The sequence below is a fragment of the Camelus bactrianus genome, chromosome 13 (assembly GCF_048773025.1).
Source record: "Camelus bactrianus isolate YW-2024 breed Bactrian camel chromosome 13, ASM4877302v1, whole genome shotgun sequence".
Classification (NCBI taxonomy): Eukaryota; Metazoa; Chordata; class Mammalia; order Artiodactyla; family Camelidae; genus Camelus; species Camelus bactrianus.
Window position 1 is genome coordinate 31,460,271 of NC_133551.1, and position 19,297 is coordinate 31,479,567.

The 19,297-nt window shown below is 38.3% G+C and overlaps 1 protein-coding gene and 1 pseudogene across 2 annotated transcripts in view; one reads left to right on the forward strand and one right to left on the reverse strand.

Annotated features, from left to right (window-relative positions):
- Positions 1–19,297, reverse strand: part of RAVER2 (ribonucleoprotein, PTB binding 2) — a 98,472-nt gene that overhangs the window by 13,490 nt on the left and 65,685 nt on the right. The window lies entirely within an intron of this gene.
- Positions 1,081–2,961, forward strand: LOC141579575 (small ribosomal subunit protein uS13-like; annotated as a pseudogene).

A 19,297-nucleotide genomic window follows, 5' to 3' on the forward strand; every position in this document is an offset into this window, starting at 1 on the left:
AACATCCACAACTCAACCAAGGTGCTTCTGCTCAACACACCAGGAGGTCAGAGAACTCCACACGTCTGTACATGTAAAGGTGGGAGGACTGGAGCACAAAGAGGAGGCAAAGCTGGGAGACGAGCAGAGGCCGAGCCCGTGGTCCTGCTCTCCCAGCCACGGCAGCTGAGCCTGCAGGCCCAGAGAACCTGGTGGCAGCAGGAGAGGCAGCATCCAAGACTCCGGCCTCCCGGCCATGGTGCTGTTCACAGCAGCAGCAGCAACGTGGCTGGCGACCTGTCCCATCAGCCACTGAGGCATCGTAGATTCCAGCCCCCATTCCCCAACCCACAGTGGTGGTAACTGGGAACTCCATAACCCCAGACATGGCAGAGGTGCCCATGGCCTCAGCTCTCCACCCACCTCCCCCACAGCAGCAGAGCCTGCAACTCAGGAGATCTGAGACATGGTGGAAGCACCTGCCATCCTGGTGCCTGAGGAGGTGACACCAGCCACACCAGCAGCAGCAAGGCACTAAGACCCTGGAGGCACAAGAAACGACAAGGAGGGTGCTGGGCATCTCTGACAGACCTGGGAAGCGCTGACCCTCAAGTATAGCCACAAGCGGCGCCGGTGAGAAAACTAACAACTTGTGCTGTGGTGCCACCTACTGGAAGACAAAGGGGCGCCCTCTGATTTCTAACCTGTTGAATCATTAGAATCAAGTTTTTCAAAAAAGTTTGAACTAAAGAAAGGTGTTCATTACTTCAAACGCACCAGCAGAGGAACAACTCACCAAGAACCATTAAAAACCCACAGTAACACTGTATTCAAAAAAGAAAATGACAGTTCTCCAGAAACCAAACTTAAAGTCACAGAATATTGTGATCTAACTGGTAAAGAACTCAAAATCGCTGTCGCAGAGAAACTCAGGGCAGTTCAGTGAGCCCAGGAATAAAACAGAAGGAACACTTCACTACTGAAACTCTAAAAAAGAACTAAATACATTCTGGAGCTGAAGAACTCAATACACGAGATGCATCAGAAAACACCAGGAAGAAAGCAGACCACATGAAAGAGAGAATCAGCAAGCTTGAAGGCAGAAATCCAGAAATGACACACACATAAGGAAAAAAAGAGAATTAAGATCTAAAAAATGAGGAAAGTCTACAAGAACTATCCAACTCTTTTAGGAAGGGCCACATTGGGAAAATGGGTGTCCCAGAAGGAGAAGGGAGGGAGAAGGGAGCAGAGTTTATTTAAAGAAATAACAGCTCTTCACTGGAGGCACGCATGCTGCCACTGGGGCTGCCGCCATGTCCCTAGTAAGCCCTGCGAAGTCCCAGCACGCTTTGTGAGTATTCAACGCCAACATCAACGGGCGGCAGAAAATTGCCTTTGCCATCACTGCAATTAAAGGTGTGGGGCGAAGATACGCCCAGGTGGTGCTGAGGAAAGCAGACATCAACTTCACCAAGAGGGCAGGAGAGCTCACTGAGGATGAGGCGCGATGTGCAATCACGATTATGCAGAATCCACGCCAGTACAAGATCCCAGACTGGTCCTTAGACAGACAGAAGTATGTGAAGGATGGGATATACAGCCAGGTCCTGGCCAGTGGTCTGGACAAGGAGCTCCATGAAGACTTGGAGCAGCAGAACAAGATTTGCACCCACAGTGGGCTGTGCCACTTCTGGGGACTTCGTGTCCAAGGCCAGCACACCGAGACCAAGGTTGCCATGGTCACACTATGGGTGTGTCCAAGAAAAAATAAATTTGTGGGTGTTGTCTGTTAACAGTTTATACAGTTAAAAAAATAAAGAAATAATAGCTGAGGACTTCCCAAACCTGGGGCGTGAACTGGATATACAAGTCCATGTAACTAAGAGAACATCTAATTACACAATGCAAAAAAGACCTTCTCAGGGGGGAGGGTATAGCTCAAGTGGTAGAGTGCATGCCTGGCATGCACAAGGTCCTGGGTTCAATCCCCAGTACCTCCTCCAAAAATAAATAAACAAACAAACAAACCTGATTGCCTCCCTCCCCCTGCCAAAAAAAAAAAAAATTAAAAAAAAGACCTTCTCTAAGACAATACTAAAATTGCCAAAAATAAATGACAGAAATAATTTTAAAGGCAGCCAGGGAAAAAACGATGGTAATCCACAAAGAAACCACCATTATATGGTCCACAGGTTTCTTGGCAGAAACTCTACAGGCCAGGATAGAGTAGACATTCTCAAAATACTGAAAGATAAAAACTGTCAGCTGAGAATATGCTATCCAGCAAAGTCATCATTCAGACATGAAGGAGATGTAATGACTTTCCCAGACAAACAAAAGCTGAGGGAGTTCAACACTGGACCTGTCCTACAAAAAATGTTGAAAAGTGCTCTTCTACCAGAAACAAAAAGGCAAAAGTACACAAAGCTTTAAGTAAGTAATAGACAGAGAATTGCCGGTCTCTATAATAAAGTGTTTGAAAACTCTATATCAGAATAGGTTTTCAAACACATTATAGCACAAAGGTTGGTGAGGGGAGGTGGACAGTAAAAAATAGCTATACCTACTTCAATTTCTTAAACTCACAACATAAAGAGGGATAACTTGAGACAACAAAAACATAAAAGAGGAAGAGAAAAAGGATGAAACCTATATATGCAAATGAAGATAAGATGCTATCGGCACAAGATCAGACCATTTTATACAAACCTTATGGTAACCACAAAACAAAAATCTAAAGCAGACACAAGAAACATAAAAAAGATGAAACTGAGAAAAACATCATAGAAAAATCACCAAACCAAAATGGTAGACAGAAGCACAAGGAAAAAGGAACAATGGAGATACACAATAACCAGAAAACAAAAGATTAAATAGCAGTATTAAGTCATCCTTTATCAGTAATCACCCTAAATGTAAATGGATTGCATTTACCAATCCAAATAGCAAGTGGATGGATGGATTAAAAAAAAAAAAAGACCTAAATACGCTGACTCCAGGAGATTCTGAATAGACCAATCACTAGTAAAGAGATTTAAATAGTAATCAAAAACCTCCTAAATAACAAAAATCTAGGACCAGATGGCTTCACAGGTGAATTCTACCAAACATGCAAAGAAGATTTAATACCTATCCTTTTCAAACTCTTCCAGAAAACTGAAAAGGAGGGAATGCTTCCTAACTCATTTTACAAGGGCAACATTACAGTGTTACCAAAACCAGACAAGGACTACAAAGAAAAAGAAAATTAAAGTGCAGCATCTCTGATGAACATAGATGCAAAATTCATTAACAAAATACGAGCACATTAAATACAATAGTACATTAAAAGATCATACACCATGATCAAGTGGAATTTATTTCAGGGATACAAAGATGATTCAACATCCAAAAACCAATCAACATGCTACACCACATTAACAAAATAAAGGAGAAAACCATACGATCATCTCAATAGATGCAGAAAAAGCATCTGACAAGATTTAACATCAATTTACGATAAAAATTCTCAATAAAGTGTGAATAAAAATAACATACCTCTACATAAAGGCTGAATAGGAAAAACTCACTAACCTATCCCTCTAAAATTAGGGACCAAAACAAGGATGCCGAGTCTCACCACTTTTATTTTACGTTCATTTTGATGTAGTATTATAAGTCCTAGCCAGAGCAATTAAGCAAGAAAAGTAAAAGCATCCAAATCAAAAATGAAGAAGTAAAACTGTCCCTATTTGCCCATGATATGATTTTATATACAGATAACCCTAAAGACTCAACACACAAAAAAAGCTATTAGAAATAATAAATGAATACAGTAAAGTTGCAGAGTAAAAAGTCAATATACAAAAATCTGTTGTTTCTATATGCTAACAATGAGCTAGCAGAAAGAAAAATTAAGAAAACAATCTCATTTACAATCACAACAAAAAGAATAAAATACCAACGAGGTGAGAGACCTGTACAGTGAACACATCACTGAAAGAAACTGAAGACAACACAACTAAATGAAAAGATAATCCATGCTCATGGACTGGAAGAGTTAATATTGTTAAAATGTCCATAATACCTAAAGCAGTCTACAGATCCACTGAGATCCCTATCCACATCTCAAGGACAGTTCCCACAGAAATAGAACAAAAATTTTTTTTTAATTTATAATAATCCACAGAAGATTCTGCACGGCCAAAGAAATCCTGAGAAATAAGAACAAAACCAGGGGAATCACACACCCTCAAACTATATTACAAAGCTATAGTAATCAAAACAACATGGTATTGCCTGCCCCCCCCCCAAAAAACTAGATACATATATCAACAGAGCACAATAGAGGCCTCAGAAATAAACCCACACATATACAGACAATTAATTTATACCAAAGGAACAAAGAACATACAATGGAGAAAAGATAGTGCCTTCAGTAAATGTGAAAACTGGACAGTCATATACAAACAAAATGAAACCAGACTACTATATCACACCATACACAAAAATCAACTCAAAATGGGTTAAAGACTTGACTGTAAGACCTGAAACCATAAAATTCCTAGAAGGAAATGTAGGCAGTATGCTCTCTGACACTGGTCTTAGCAAAATCTTTTTGGGTATGTCTCCTCAGGCACAGGAAATAAAAGCAAAAATAAACAAATGGGACTACGTCAAACTAAAAAGCTTCTGCACAGCAAAGGAAACCATCAACAAAATGAAAGGACAGCCTATTGAATGGGAGAAGAGAAGATATTTGCAAATCATATATCCAAGAACAGGTTAATATCCAAAATATATAATGAACTCTTATAATTCAACGTCAAAAAACAACCAACCAGATTAAAAAGTGGGCTGAGGAGCTAAATGGACACTTTTCCAAAGAAGACAGCCAGATGGCCAACAGGCACATGGGAAGATGTTCAGTATCACTAATTACTAGGGAAATGCAAATCAAAACCACAATGAGATATCACCTCACACCTGTTAGAATGGCTATTATCAAGAAGGCAAGAAATAAGTGTTGGCAAGGATGCAGAAAAAACGGAACCCTCATACTCTGTTGATAGGAATGTAAATTGGTGCAGCCACTATGCACAACAATGTGGGGTTCCTCAAAAAAATTAAAAATAGAACTACCATTTGATCCAGGAATTCCACTTCTGGGTATTTATCTGAAGGAAATGAAAAAAACTAGTTTGAAAAGATATCTGGCTGTGTTCATTGCAGCATCATTTACAAAAGCCAAGACAAAGAATCAACCTAAGTGTCCATCAGTGGATGAAAATGTGGGATACCACACACACACACACACACACACACACACACAGAGAGAGAGAAGTATTACTCAGCCATAAAAAAGAAGGAAATCTTGCCATTTGTGACAATATGCATGGACCTTAGGGTATTATGCTAAGTGAAATGTCAGTTAGAGAAAAACAAATACTGTATGTCCTCACTTATACGTGAAATCTAAAAAATAAACAAAGGAAAGCAAACCTAACTCACAAAGACTGGTGGTTGCCAGAGGTGGGGTTGCCAGAGGTGGGGGGTGGGCAAAATGGGTGATAGCGGTCTAAAGGTACAAACTTCCAGTTACAGAAAAAAACAGGACCTGGCAATGTAATGTATAGCATAGTGACTATAATAATACTCTATTGTACATTTGAAAGTTGCTAAGAGAGGAAATATTAAAACTTCTCATCACAAGAGAAAAAACTGTAATAACTATGTGCAGTGATGGATGTTAATGAGATTTATTGTGATGATTATTTCACAATATATATGAATGTCAAACCATTCTATTGTCACATGAAACTAATGTTACATGTTGATTAACCTCAACTAAAAAAAATAAAAGAAATCCCACCCTAGATGCGGGCTGTCTGCAACAATACTGCATACCTGTCTACTTAGCTGGAGCCTCTCCCTCCTAAGTCCTCTTTCTCCACCATCAAGCCTCTTCATTATCCTCTTCAGCTGCCCTCTCCACGAGGTCCAGGACCAAGCTGGAGTAAACCTGCATAAGCCTCTAGTCCAGTCTCATCCACGAGGGGGCAGATATCAGAAATAAGAAAACAACAATCCCAAAGCTTGTAGAAGGAATCTGCAAACACAGGGCAGACTTTACCTGGGACCAACTGGACCCTGGCCCTTGGGTGACAAAAGAGGAGTGCACTACTGGGACACACAGGACATTTCCCACAGAGGGCCACTTCTCCAAGGTCGAGAAACATAACTAACCTACCTAAAAATACAAATAAAAAGTTAGACAATATGAGGTGGCAGAGGAATATCTCCCAGGCAAAGGCACTAGATAAAATCCCAGAAGAAGAAATAAGTGATGAGGAGATAGGCAATCTATCTGAGAAGGAGTTTAGAGTAATCATGGTGAATTTGTTCACTGAACTCAGGAGTATAGATACACAGAGGGAAGTTTTTGGCAAAGAATTAGAAAATACAAAGAATGCCCTGGGTTGAAGAATACAATTACTGAAATGAACAACAGACTAGAAGGAACCAAGAATAGACTAAATCAGATAGAAGAATGGATCAGTGAGCTAGAAGACAGATTAGTGGAAATAACTACTGCAGAACAGGAAAAAGAAAAAAGAATGAAAAGAAATGGGGATAGCTTAAGAGAACTCGGACAATATGAAGCACACTAATATTCACATTATAGAGGTCTCAAAGGAGGTGAGAAAGAACCTGAGAAAATATTCGAAGAGATAATAACCAAAAAATTCCCTAACCTGGGAAAGGAAACAGTCACCCAAGTCCAGGAAGTGCAGAGTTCCACACAGGATGAACCCAAAAAGGAACACACTGAGGCACATAGTAATCAGATTGACAAAAATTAAGGATAAGGAGAAAATATTAAAATTAGCAAGAGAAAAGCAATGAATAACATACAAGGGAGCTCCTATAAGGTTATCTGCTCATTTTTCAGCAGAAACTCTACAGGCCAGGAGGCAGTGGCACGATATTTAAAGTGATGCAAGGGGGAAACTTACAACCAAGAATACTCTATCCAGCAAGGGTCTCATTCAGACTTGATGGAGAAATCAAAAGCTTCAGAGATAAACAAAAGTAAGATTTCAGCACCACCAAACCAACTTTACAGCAAATGTTAAAGGATCTTCTCTAGTCATCAGACCACAAGAAAAGAGAACAAAAAGAAAGAGGAAAAAAAAAGATCTACAAAACAGACCCCAAACAATAAACAAAATGGCAATAAGGACATACATATTGATAATTACCTTAAATGTAAATGGATTAAATGCTCCAACCAAAAGACACAGACTGGCTGAATGGATACAAAAACAAGACCCATATATATGCTGCCTACAAGAGACCCACTTCAGAGCTAGAGACACATGCAGGCTGGAAGTAAGGGGATGGAAAAAAAATATTCCATGTTAATGGAAACCAAAAGAAAGCTGGAGTAGCAATAATTGTATCAGACAAAATAGATTTTAAAATAAAGACTGTTAAAGAGACAAAGAAGGACATTACATAATGCTCAAGGGATCAATCCAAGAAGACATAACAATTGTAAATATATATGCACCCAACACAGAAGCACCTCAATATATAAGGCAATTGTTAACAGACATAAAAGGAGAAATTGAGAACAACACAGTAATAGTGGGGGGCCTTAACACCCCACTTAAATCAGTGGACAGATCATCCAGACAGAAAATCAATAAGGAAATACAGGTCCTAAGTGAAACATTAGACCAGATGGACTTAACTGATATCTATAGAGTATTTCATCCAAAAGCAACAGAATACACATTCTTCCCAACTGCACACAGAACATTCTCCAGAACTGACCACATGTTGGCCCACAAAGCAAGCCTCAGTAAATTTAAGAAAACTGAAATTGTACCTAGCATCTTTTGCGACCATAATGCTATGAGGTTAGAAATCAACTACAAGAAAAAAACTGCAAAAACTGCAAACACATGGAGGCTAAAGAATATTCTACTAAACAACCAATGGATCATTAAAAAAATCAAAGAGGAAATCAAAAATACTTTGAGACAAATGGACACAAAAACACAGTAAGTCTACTCCTAGTCTTTTGAGGAATCTCCATCCTGTTTTCCACAGTGGCTGCACCAAACTGCATTCCCACCAGCAGTGCAGGAGGGTTCCCTTTCTCCACAGCCTCTCCAGCATTTGTCATCTGTGGACTTTTGAATAATGGCATTCTGACTGGTGTGAGGTGATACCTCATCATAGTTTTGATTTTCATTTCTCTGATAATTAGTGATACTGAACATTTTTTCATGTGCCTATTGATCATTTGTATTTCTTCCTTGGAGAATTGCTTGTCTGTCTTCTGCCCATTTTTGGATTGGGTTGTTTGTTTTTTTCTTATTAAGTCATATGAGATGCTTATATATTCTGGAGATCAAGCCTTTGTCAGTTTCATTTGCAAAAATTTTCTCCCATTCCGTAGGTTGTCGTTTTGTTTTACTTATGGTTTCCTTTGCTGTGCAGAAGCTTGTAAGTTTAATTAGGTCCCATTTGTTTATTCTTGCTTTTATTTCTATTGCTTGGGTAGACTGCCCTAGGAGAACATTTTTGAGATGTATGTGAGATAATGTTTTGCCTATATTTTCTTCTAGGAAGTTTATTGTATCTTGTCTTATGTTTAAGTCTTTGATCCATTTTGAGTTTATTTTTGTGTATGGTGTAAGGGAGTGTTCTAGCTTCACTGATTTACATGCTGCTGTCCAGTTTTCCCAACACCATTTGCTGAAAAGGCTGTCTTTATTCCATTGTATATTCTTGCCTCCTTTGTCGAAGATTAGTTGACCAAAAGCTTGTGGGTTCACTTCTGGGCTCTCTATTCTGTTTCATTGGTCCATATGTCTGTTTTTGTACCAATGACCCAGTAATCCCACTCCTGGGCAGATATCCAGAAGGAACCCTACTTCAAAAAGACACCTGCACCCCAATGTTCATAACAGCACTATTTACAATACAAAAGACATGGAAACAGCCTAAATGTCCATCAACAGATGACCGGATAAAGAAGATGTGGTATATTTATACAATGGAATACTATTCAGCCATAAAAATGACAACATAATGCCATTTGCAGCAACATGGATGTTCCTGGAGAACGTCATTCTAAGTGAAATAAGCCAGAAGAAAAAGAAAAATACTGTATGAGATTGCTCATATGTGGAATCTAAAAAAAAAGAACATAAATACAAAACAGAAACAGACTCATAGACATAGAATACAAACTTGTGGTTGCCAAGGGGGAGTGGGGTGGGAAGGGATAGACTGGGATTTCAAAATTTGTAGATACTGACAGGCGTATGCAGAATAGATAAGCAAGATTATACTGTATAGCACAGGGAAATATATGCAAGATCTTGTAGTAGCTCACAGTGGAAAAAAAAAATGTGACAATGAATATACATATGTTCATGTATAACTGAAAAATTGTGCTCTACACTGGAATTTGACACAACATCGTAAAATGACTATAACTCAATAAAAAATGTTTAACAAAATTAAAAAATAAAGACACTGTAAAAAAAAAAAAAAAAGAAAGAAAGAAAAAACACAGTGATCCAAAACCTCTGGGATGCAGCAAAAGCAGTTCTCAGGGGGAAATTTATAGTGATACAAGCCTACCTCAGGAAGCAAGAAAAATTTCAAATTAAACAACCTAACCTTACACCTAAAGCAGCTGGAGAAAGAAGAACAAATAAAACCCAAAGTTAGTAGAAATCATAAAGATCAGAGCAGAAATAAATGAAATAGACTAAAAAAGCAGTAGAAAAGATCAATGAAACTAAAATCTGGTTCTTTGACAAGATAAGCAAAATTGATACACCTTTAGTCAAACTCATTAAGAAAAAAAGGGAGAGGGCCCAAATTAATAAAATCAGAAATGAAAAAGAAGTTACAACCGACACCATAGAAATACAAGGGACTGTAAGAGGCTGCTATGAGCAACTATACACCAACAAAAAGGACAGCATAGAAGAAATGGACAATTTCTTACAAAGGTACAATTTGCCAAGACTGAACCAGGAAGAAATAGACAATATGAATAGACCAATTACCAGTACTGACATTGAATCAGTAATTAAAAACTCCCAACAAACAAAAGTCCGGGACCAGATGGCTTCAAAGGTGAATTCTATCAAACATTTAGAAAAGAGTTAACACCTGTCTTTCTGAAACTATTCCAAAAAATTGTATAGGAAGGAACACTTCCAAACTCCTTCTATGAGACCATCTTCAACCTGATACCAAAACCAGACAAAGATATCACAAAAAAGAAAATTACAGGCCAATATCACTTATGAATATAGATGCAAAACTCCTCAACAAAATACTAGCAAATTAACTCCAACAACGCATCAAAAAGATCATACACCACGGTCAAGTGGGATTTATCCCAGGGATGCAAGGATTTTTCAGTATCTGCAAATCAATTATTATTGTGTGTAACTGTGATAACACCACATTAACAAACTGAAGAATAAAAATCATATGGTCATCTCAATAGATGCACAAAAAGCTTTTGAAAAACTTCAACATCCATTTATGAAAAAAAACTCTCCAGAAAGTGGGAGAACACACCTCAACATGATAAAGACCATATATGACAAGCCCGCAGCTAGCATCATACTCAGTGGTGAGAACCTGACAGCATTCCCTCTAAAATCAGGAACAAGACGAGGATGCCCACTTTTGCCACTTTTATTCAACATAGTTTTGGAAGTCTTTGCCACAGCAATCAGAAAAGACTCTCTAACATGTCAGAACAGCAATTCAAAACTGTCTTCAGATTTATTCAGACTGTATACTATTCTTTTGTTGATTTTCTTAAACATTTACAAAACTTACTTGGTTTGTAAACAGACTTCAAAAACTTGCTTTCCTTAATTCCAGTTTTATCAAGAATCATTTTTTAATGTACTCCCCAAGTTACCATCTAGGGCAAATATAATATGTGATTCGATAGTTACTGTTTAAAGCAGGTTTACATTTTAAAATGTATTTCTTATAGTTAGTGTTTGTCACAGGATTCTGATCTACCACAGTCCACATAAAAACTCTTTTTGGAAAGTTTCTCTGCATTGTTTTCCCACTAGGTGGCAGCATTAGGCTCAATATGAAAGAACTAAGCATCACAAGGCCTTTTTGTTCATTTTTTGTTTTTGTTTCCTCTTCCCTCATCACACGATCTCATCACACACTCTCTGGTTGATTCCCTGGAATAGGTAGTCAGCTTTCTGGCAGGAAAGACTCCTGTAACCAAGGGCAACACTGAGTACAACATGCAAGTAGATGGTGCCGCCCTTACGTAGGGCACACCACCACCCACCCACTGTGGCTAGCGCCAAATGAAAACCCCACACCACAACTTAGTCATATGAAACAGCTGAAATGGTTCTTACGTTATTCTTTACATTATTAAAACTAATGACTATGTCAAACAAAAGTTGCCTGACAGAAATTTTACCTACTCTACTAATAGTGAGGAATGCCTTGTTTTTCACAGATTATAATTTGATGTTAGATTTAGGTGTTTAATATTTAATAAATTGGCTCAAAGGCTTCTTCCTTCAGGTGGGTCTCTCCCAACCGTCTGACATAGATGTACCTACTGATCTCCAGCTCAGAACTGACATTTCAAACTCCACCTGTACTTTCAAACTAACAGGATTATACAGCTGATTACAATGCTCTTATCACTGCTAAAGTGGGCACGGTGTGTTTTTAAACCACTGCATCTATTTCCGATTTAAGTTTTCTCAGTAACAGTTCAAATATTTAAGAAGCGCAGTTGTTAAGAAAATAAAGAACTGCAGCTCAGTCGAAATTCTCATTAATTACTGTGATCAACTAGAGAAATGGGGGGGGGGTAGCGCATTTTAAATTGGTTTCTAGTTAGAACTAGGTCTGGAATAACTGATTTAACTTGTTTGCTTCTCATTGAATACTTCTTTAAGATCTCTAAAACACTGAATGAAAATACTACCCTTTCAGTACAGTTAAGGCTTGTTTTAGTAAAAGTACCGTCCAACATTTGTTTGATATTTTCACAAGGCTGTGCAACCATCAGCACAATTCAACTCCAGAGCATTTTCACCACTCCAGAGAAGATACCCTGTAGCTGTTAGTGGTGACTCCACAACTCCCTCTTCTCTCGGCCCCACCTTTTTTTTTTTCAAGTATCACAATGTTTATTGACAGATACAAGTACATAGAATGAGGGCATGAACATGATAAATTAAGTAGACTTAATTTCAATACTGTAATAAGAGGGACCAATTCAAATTCTCACCATTTGTTTCACACCCACAAAAACCTCTTCAAGGGCATTTACAATCTCTCAAAACTGATCAAGTAAACTCTCAAAACTGATCAACTGTGCAAGTAAACCATGTTTCTTTTAAAAGCACTTGTGGCACTTGCCCAGGCTCAAGGATATTAAAATGTAACACATAAAGCCCATTACAAGAGGTAGAAATACAGGCAATATATACTATTACAGCAACAACCATCAATTACAGTTAAAAGAGTTTTTCTGTAACAACCAAATGGATAATCAAATATTGCAACAACTCAAGTATTATTGAGCAAAGTGCATTTCTACAGTATTCAGTGTTGCTATTCAGTTTTCTAACTTAAAACAGCCTATGATAACTGGCAGCAAAGAAGGTCCTTGTAATAGACTGCCTCTGCTTGAGAACTATGATGTAATTATTGCATGCTGCTAATATACTATCTAAACATTAAAGATACTCCTAAAATATTTGATGGTAGACTATGATTAAGACATTACACTACAAAAAAATCCTTATGCAGAAGGAAATCCTAACTGACGTGCTTCTGCTTTAAATATTGTGGAGACATTATAGCTTAATGAATTTCCGCAGTGGTTAGGTCAAATGCAGTTACACCACAGCAACAGTATGTTCTACACAATTTAAGGCTTTGTCTGGTTCTTTTAATCAGCTTCTTCCTCTGATTCTTCTTCAGCAGTTTCTAGCCAGGTGAGCCACTGATTCACCTGGAACAAAGCCTTGCCTTTCCCTGGAAACTCTTGGGTTATATCTTCTTTCCAAGCTAAGAAAGCTTCTTCAGTGATTTCCAAAACTACTCTCTGTTTACCTTCTCTGAGGATTTGCCTATTCTGGACATTTCATATAAAATGACATCATATAATACGTTCCATTTGTATCTGGCTTAATTCACGTAACATGATGTTTTCAAGGCTCATCCATGTCGTGACAAGGATCAGTCCTCCATTCCTTTTATGGTGGAATCAATTCCATTGTTTGGATATCCCACATTTTGTTTACTCATTATTCATCAATTGCGGTGCATTTGGGTTGTTTCTCTTTTTGGCTATTATGAATAATGGTGCCATGAAAACTCATGTTCTGTGTAGACATATATTTCAGTTCTCTTAGGTATACACCCTAGGTCATATGGTAACTCTGTATTTAATATTTTGAGGAACTTCCAAACTGTTTTTCAAAGCAGCTGCACCATTTTACATCCCCCCTCTCCCCAGCAATGTATGAGGGCACCAACTTCACATCCTCCCCAACACTTGTTATGGTTCACTTTTCTTTATTCTATTCTTCAGACTGGACAATCTCAACTAACCTATGTCCCAAACCTGTTGATTATTTATTCTGCCTGTTGAAGTCTGCTACTCTGCCCTAGTGAATTATTTTTCATTTTAATTATACTTTTCAGATTCAGAATTTCTGTTCAGTTCTTTTTAAATATAATTTCTGTCTCCATACTGATATTTCCTACTTGGTGAGCCCCTGCTTTCACACTTTCCTTTAGTTCTTTAGATGTAGCTTTCTTATATTTTTTGAACATATTTAAAATAGATGATTTCAGTCTTTGTCTAGTAACTCCAGTGTTGGGCATCCTTGGAGACAGTTTCTATTAACTGCTTTTCCCTTTGTTTATGGGCCATTTTTTATTTCTTTGCACATCTCATGATTTTTTGTTGAAAATGATATAATGTGGCTACTCTGGAAATCAGTTTGTAGTTCTTCAAAATTTGTTGTCATTGCTGTTTGTTGTTGTTTAGTGACTTTTCTGAACTAATGTGTAAAATGCATATTCTTTGTTAGTGGTAACTAAAGACTCTACTCCATTAGCTTAGTGGTCACCTTATGATTAGACAGAGATTCACTTAAAACATCTGGAACCAGTAAGTCTCTCGGACTTTGCTGAGGGGCTGTGTGTGTGTGTTGGGCCATGTCTTCACCACTCAGCCGGGTCATGACAACTCTGCCTTAGCCCTCACTTCTACAAACGAGAGCTTACAGCCTTCTTAGGTCCTGCCCAAGCATGTGCACAATCCTTCCTGTGTGCATGGCCTTGGAAGAGTCCCAGGATATATCCGAGCTTTTCAAAACCCCTGTGGACGCCTAATTCCTCAACTTTTCCTTTAATGCTTTTTGGTTAGCCTTTTCTTGTTTTGGCCCAAATGTTATCTACCACCTCAGGCAGTCACAAAATTAAACAATTTCCTCTAAATGTTTTCAATAGACTCCCCTGAGGAAAAGCTTTTCACATAGGGCAAGCTCCGAGTCAGGTCAAATGAAAAGTGGGGTGAGGCCATGTGGAGATCCCACCCCTTTCCTGCCCACTCTGGGGAATCCCAGCTTCCTGATTTTTGCTGTGATTATGGGCTGTTATAAAGAGACAGGAAAACAGAAAGAGGACGGGCTAAGAGACCATCAAGGTAGCTGCTCTTATCAGTATTCAGATATTTTTCTTGAATAAATACTCCCCAGGTTGCTTCATGCTTTTAGTTAGTATCCAGAGTTCTGTAAAAGTTGATTCTGATCATTTCTGCTCATTTTATTGATGCTTTTATGGAAGAGAAAATGCTTGGAGGTTCTTATTATGCCATTTGACATTATCTGTGGCTGGGATTTTCCATTTAGGCCCAAGATACACTGCAAATTAATTTTAAAGTATGAGGCAAGAGTTAGGGTTCATGTTCCCCAATATGGATAATCAGCTGTTTCAACAACATTTCCATTTTTTACCTATGGGATTGTTTTTGAAATCTTTGTCAAGAATCAACTTACCATTTAAGTATGGGTCTATTTTTGGAGTCTCTTCTATTCACTAATCTATTTGTCTTTCATTATGCCAACACCACACTGTCTTGATTACTATGATTTTATAGCAAATCTTGAAGTTACATAGAAATATTTCAGTTTTGTTCTTTTAGAAGATTGTTTTGGGTAATGTAATTCCTTTATATTTCAATATAAATTTAAAAAATCAGCTTGTCAATTTCTCTTTGTAGAAGAAGACTGCTGAGAAATTGGTTGGGATTGCAATGAATCAATAGATCAATTGCGGAGAACTGACATCACACCAATAGTAAGTCTTCCCATCCATGTACATGGTGTAGCACTCCATTCATGGGCATCCTCTTTGATTTCTCTCAGCATTGCTTTGTAGTTATCACTGTATAGTTTTTACAGATCTTTTAATTTATTACTATGTATTTCATGTTTGGTGTTACTATAAATGGAAAAAATTTTTAAACTATTTTCTAATTGTTTCCTGCTGGTACAAAGAAATACAATTCATTTTCACATATTGCCCTTCTATCCTGTGACTTTGAAAGTTTACTTATTATATTTAGTGGCTGCTTTTTAGATTCTTAAGGATTTTCCATGCACTCATGTCATATGCAAATAGAGGCATTTTTACTTTTCCTTTCTTATTTCATACCCTTTTAATAAACGTTGTTTCATTAACTAAAACCTCCAAGTTTGTATTGTTGAACAGAAGTGGTAAAAGTGTATATTCTTGCCTGTTCTGACAATTAACTGGAGCTTGTAGTCAATTATCATTTCCTATTATTATCATTCAGTTGAGGTTTACCACTGAGCTATTTGTTTTCTATTCATCCTAAATGACTTTTTTCCTTTCCTGACATTTTTTGGCTTATTCAAATGTTTTTAGAATTCCATCGTAATTAAACCGTTGACATTTTAGCTATATTTGTCTACATAAGAGTTAATTTTTCTACTTCAGGTAAAATGTAAACACCGCAGAAACAATTTCATTCACCCCATACTATCCTCTGTACTATTATTATCAAATATGTAATGTCTACATACAAGCCCCACCATGCACTATTATAATTTTGCTTTTAAGTTTAAAAAAGAAAATATACAGCTTTTTTTTTTAACCCACATATTTACCAGTTGCTTAATCACAATGATCTCAGTGAGAGGCCATCTATTGGGTAGAGGGCAAAGATGCTGCTAAACTTCCTACAACATACAGTATAGCCCCACTGCAACAAAGAATTATCCAGCCCAGAATGTCAATAGTGCCAAAGTTGAGAAACTGTTCTAAGATGCATTATTTTTATCTGGTTCTTTCAAGATAATCTCTTTGTAACTTTGGTTTTCAGCATATAAACGATGTACCTAGATAATATTTTGTTTTTCTTTATCTTGCTTTGCAGGGGAAGTCTCTGACTTTTTTAGATCTGTAAGATTTTTTAAGCAAACATGGGAATTTTTTATCATTATTCTTTCATATACTTTATACCCATTTATCTTTCTCTTCTCCTTCTGAGACTCCAATTACACTTATTTTAGTCTGCCTGATACTGTTCCTTAAGTCCCTGAGGATCTGTTTGTTGGTTTTCAACCTCTTTCTCTCTGTTCTTCAGACTGAATTATTTCTTTTGAGCTGTCTTTATTTTAACTGAACCTTTTTTCCTGCTTTCTCTAAACTTCTGCTCAGCCCATCCAGTGTATTTTTTTTTTCAGATACTGTACTTTTTTTTCCTGGAGTTTCTATACTTCTTTTTTAGTTTATATTTCTTCCTAAAATCCCCCATCTGTTCATTTTTACCTTGTTTCTTTTAAATTGTTGAACATGTTTACAGTAGCTGTTTTAAGTAAGCCTTGGTCTACTGATACCAGCATCTAGGTCATTTTGTGGTCAGTTTCTATTAACTGCTCTTCCCCTTAACTGTGGGTCACATTTTCCAATTTTTTCAACTTTTCAATTATTTTTGTTGACTGAACATTGTATATCATATATTCATAGAGACTATGGATTATACTCCTCTGAAGGTTGTTGATTTTTGTTGAGTAGGAGTTAACTTACATAAACTCAGACTCCAAACCATCTCTGTGCTGGAAAGGAGTTGAATCTCTTCGCATCTCTTCAGCCTTCCATCTGTCGCTTTCCACCAGGTCCCCTGGAGTCTCTCTCACGCAAAGTTCAGGAGTCAGTCAAGTGTATTTAGGTTGAGTTTAAACAGATTTTTTTCTGGGATTTTCCAGCCTGGCTAACAGTCCTGAACTCTATCCTGTGACTCCATCAGCTGGTAGGACTTTCTGCACAGACTAGGGGGTGGTGTTAGACAAAAAGCCAGAGAGGCATAAATCTCAATCAGTGCAGTTTCCCTCTTCCAAGGGCTGACTCCCCTTCAGTTTCTACCTGTTTCTGGTCATTCTCCAGGACCTTCAAATAGTTATTTTGTTTCATACTTAATACAACTTTAATCACTGTTATCTGCAGAAGGGATACTCTGATACAAGTAACTTCACCAATACTGGAATGCCAATTAGGATTTTTAAATGTGATAGTTTTACCAAAATAGAAATTATTATACCCATCTATATCTTGACATGTCCCTCTCTCCCAATCCTTATGCACAGCCACCAGTATAAAGCAATCCAACAGTTTCTGTAAGACACCACTTTCATGCCTGAAGAAACTTCCCCATGGTGTAATGAAAATAATGTGGATTTTGGAATCAGAGAAATAAATGAGTCCTTTACGAACTGCATAAACTTGGAACGATTACTTTCCCCTTTACGCTTTTCCACCTGTACTATGGAAGTGGTCATTTAAATCTCACCAGATTGTTATAAAGATCAAATGCTTACATTACAAAGTATATAGCAAATGTTCAAAACAAAAAATGTCACTTTCCCTTAGATCTCTTCCTCCATTCTAGCAGCGGAAATAGAAGGAACTCCTAAAACATGGCCACCTTTTACTAGTTACTTTATTCAATTAGTAACATCTAATTAAATTTAGGTTATAAGGGTGAATGAACACAAGGAGAGAGAACCAATCTCACTTTAAAAACAAGCATGAGGAAACAGCAGGGACTGCCCAAGGAGACACTGAATGCCAGGAGGATCCATCCACACCTCCACCGTTTCTCTCTGGTTAAGCAAGGGTAGAGGCAGGAGGAAGGCTGGCAATGCAAAGACATCTCTATCACAGACTTTCTCCATGTGTAAGTGGGAAAGGTCTTTCTGGGGCTACAGTAAGTACATAATAAACCACAGTAATCTAATAAGCAAAACTGCTAATGAGAAAAGCAAGACAAATTTCAAAATTGAAATAAAAGAAATGAAAAGGTAAGTATAAAAAATAACTTTTAAAAGCTTAAATCATACATTTAAATAAGTTTTAAAAAAATCTGTGAGTTCTAGTCAAGATGGTGGAGTGGCAGGACCACGAGCTTGCCTCTCCTTGCGACCACAATGAAACCACAACCGAATGTTAAACCACCATCGAAAAAAGACTGGAACCTAGCAAAAAAAGATCTTCTGCCACTGGAAACAAAGAGGGAACCACAGCAGGATGGCAGGAGGGGCGTGCTCGTAATATCACTGGGCCCCATACCCCCACAGTGGGCAACCCAGAAGCTGAAGATTTGTTAAGTCACAAAGGCCCTCCCACAGGAGTGAAAGCCCTAAGCCCACGTCAGGCTCCCCAGCTCGGGTCCTGGCATTGGGAAGAAAAGGAGACCTCAGGACATCTGGTTTTGAAAGCTAGCAGGGCTTGGCTCTGGAAGCCCCACAGGACTGGGAGAAACGGAGACTCCATTTGCTTGAGAAACGTACACAGAAACTCACGTGCACCAGGTCCAAGGGCAGAGGCAGCGATTTCGTAGGAACCTGGGCCAGACCTGCCTGCTGGATTTGGAGGGTCTCCTGGGGACATAGGGGGCGGCTGCAGCTCACTCAGGGGACATAAAAGCTGGTGACGGACATTCCAGGAGTGTTAATCTACATGAGCTTTCCTGGAGGCTGACATCTTGATTGGATCATTAGCACCAAGACCTAGCCCCACCCAACAGCCTGTAGGGAAGCCTTAGGCCAAACAACATACAGGGTGGGAGCACAGCCACACCCATCATCAGACTTCCTAAGCCACAAAGGCCTCTAGACACAGCCCTACCCACCAGAGGTCCAGGACCAAGCTTCACCCAGCAGTGGGCAGGCACTGGCTCCTCCTGCCAAGAAAC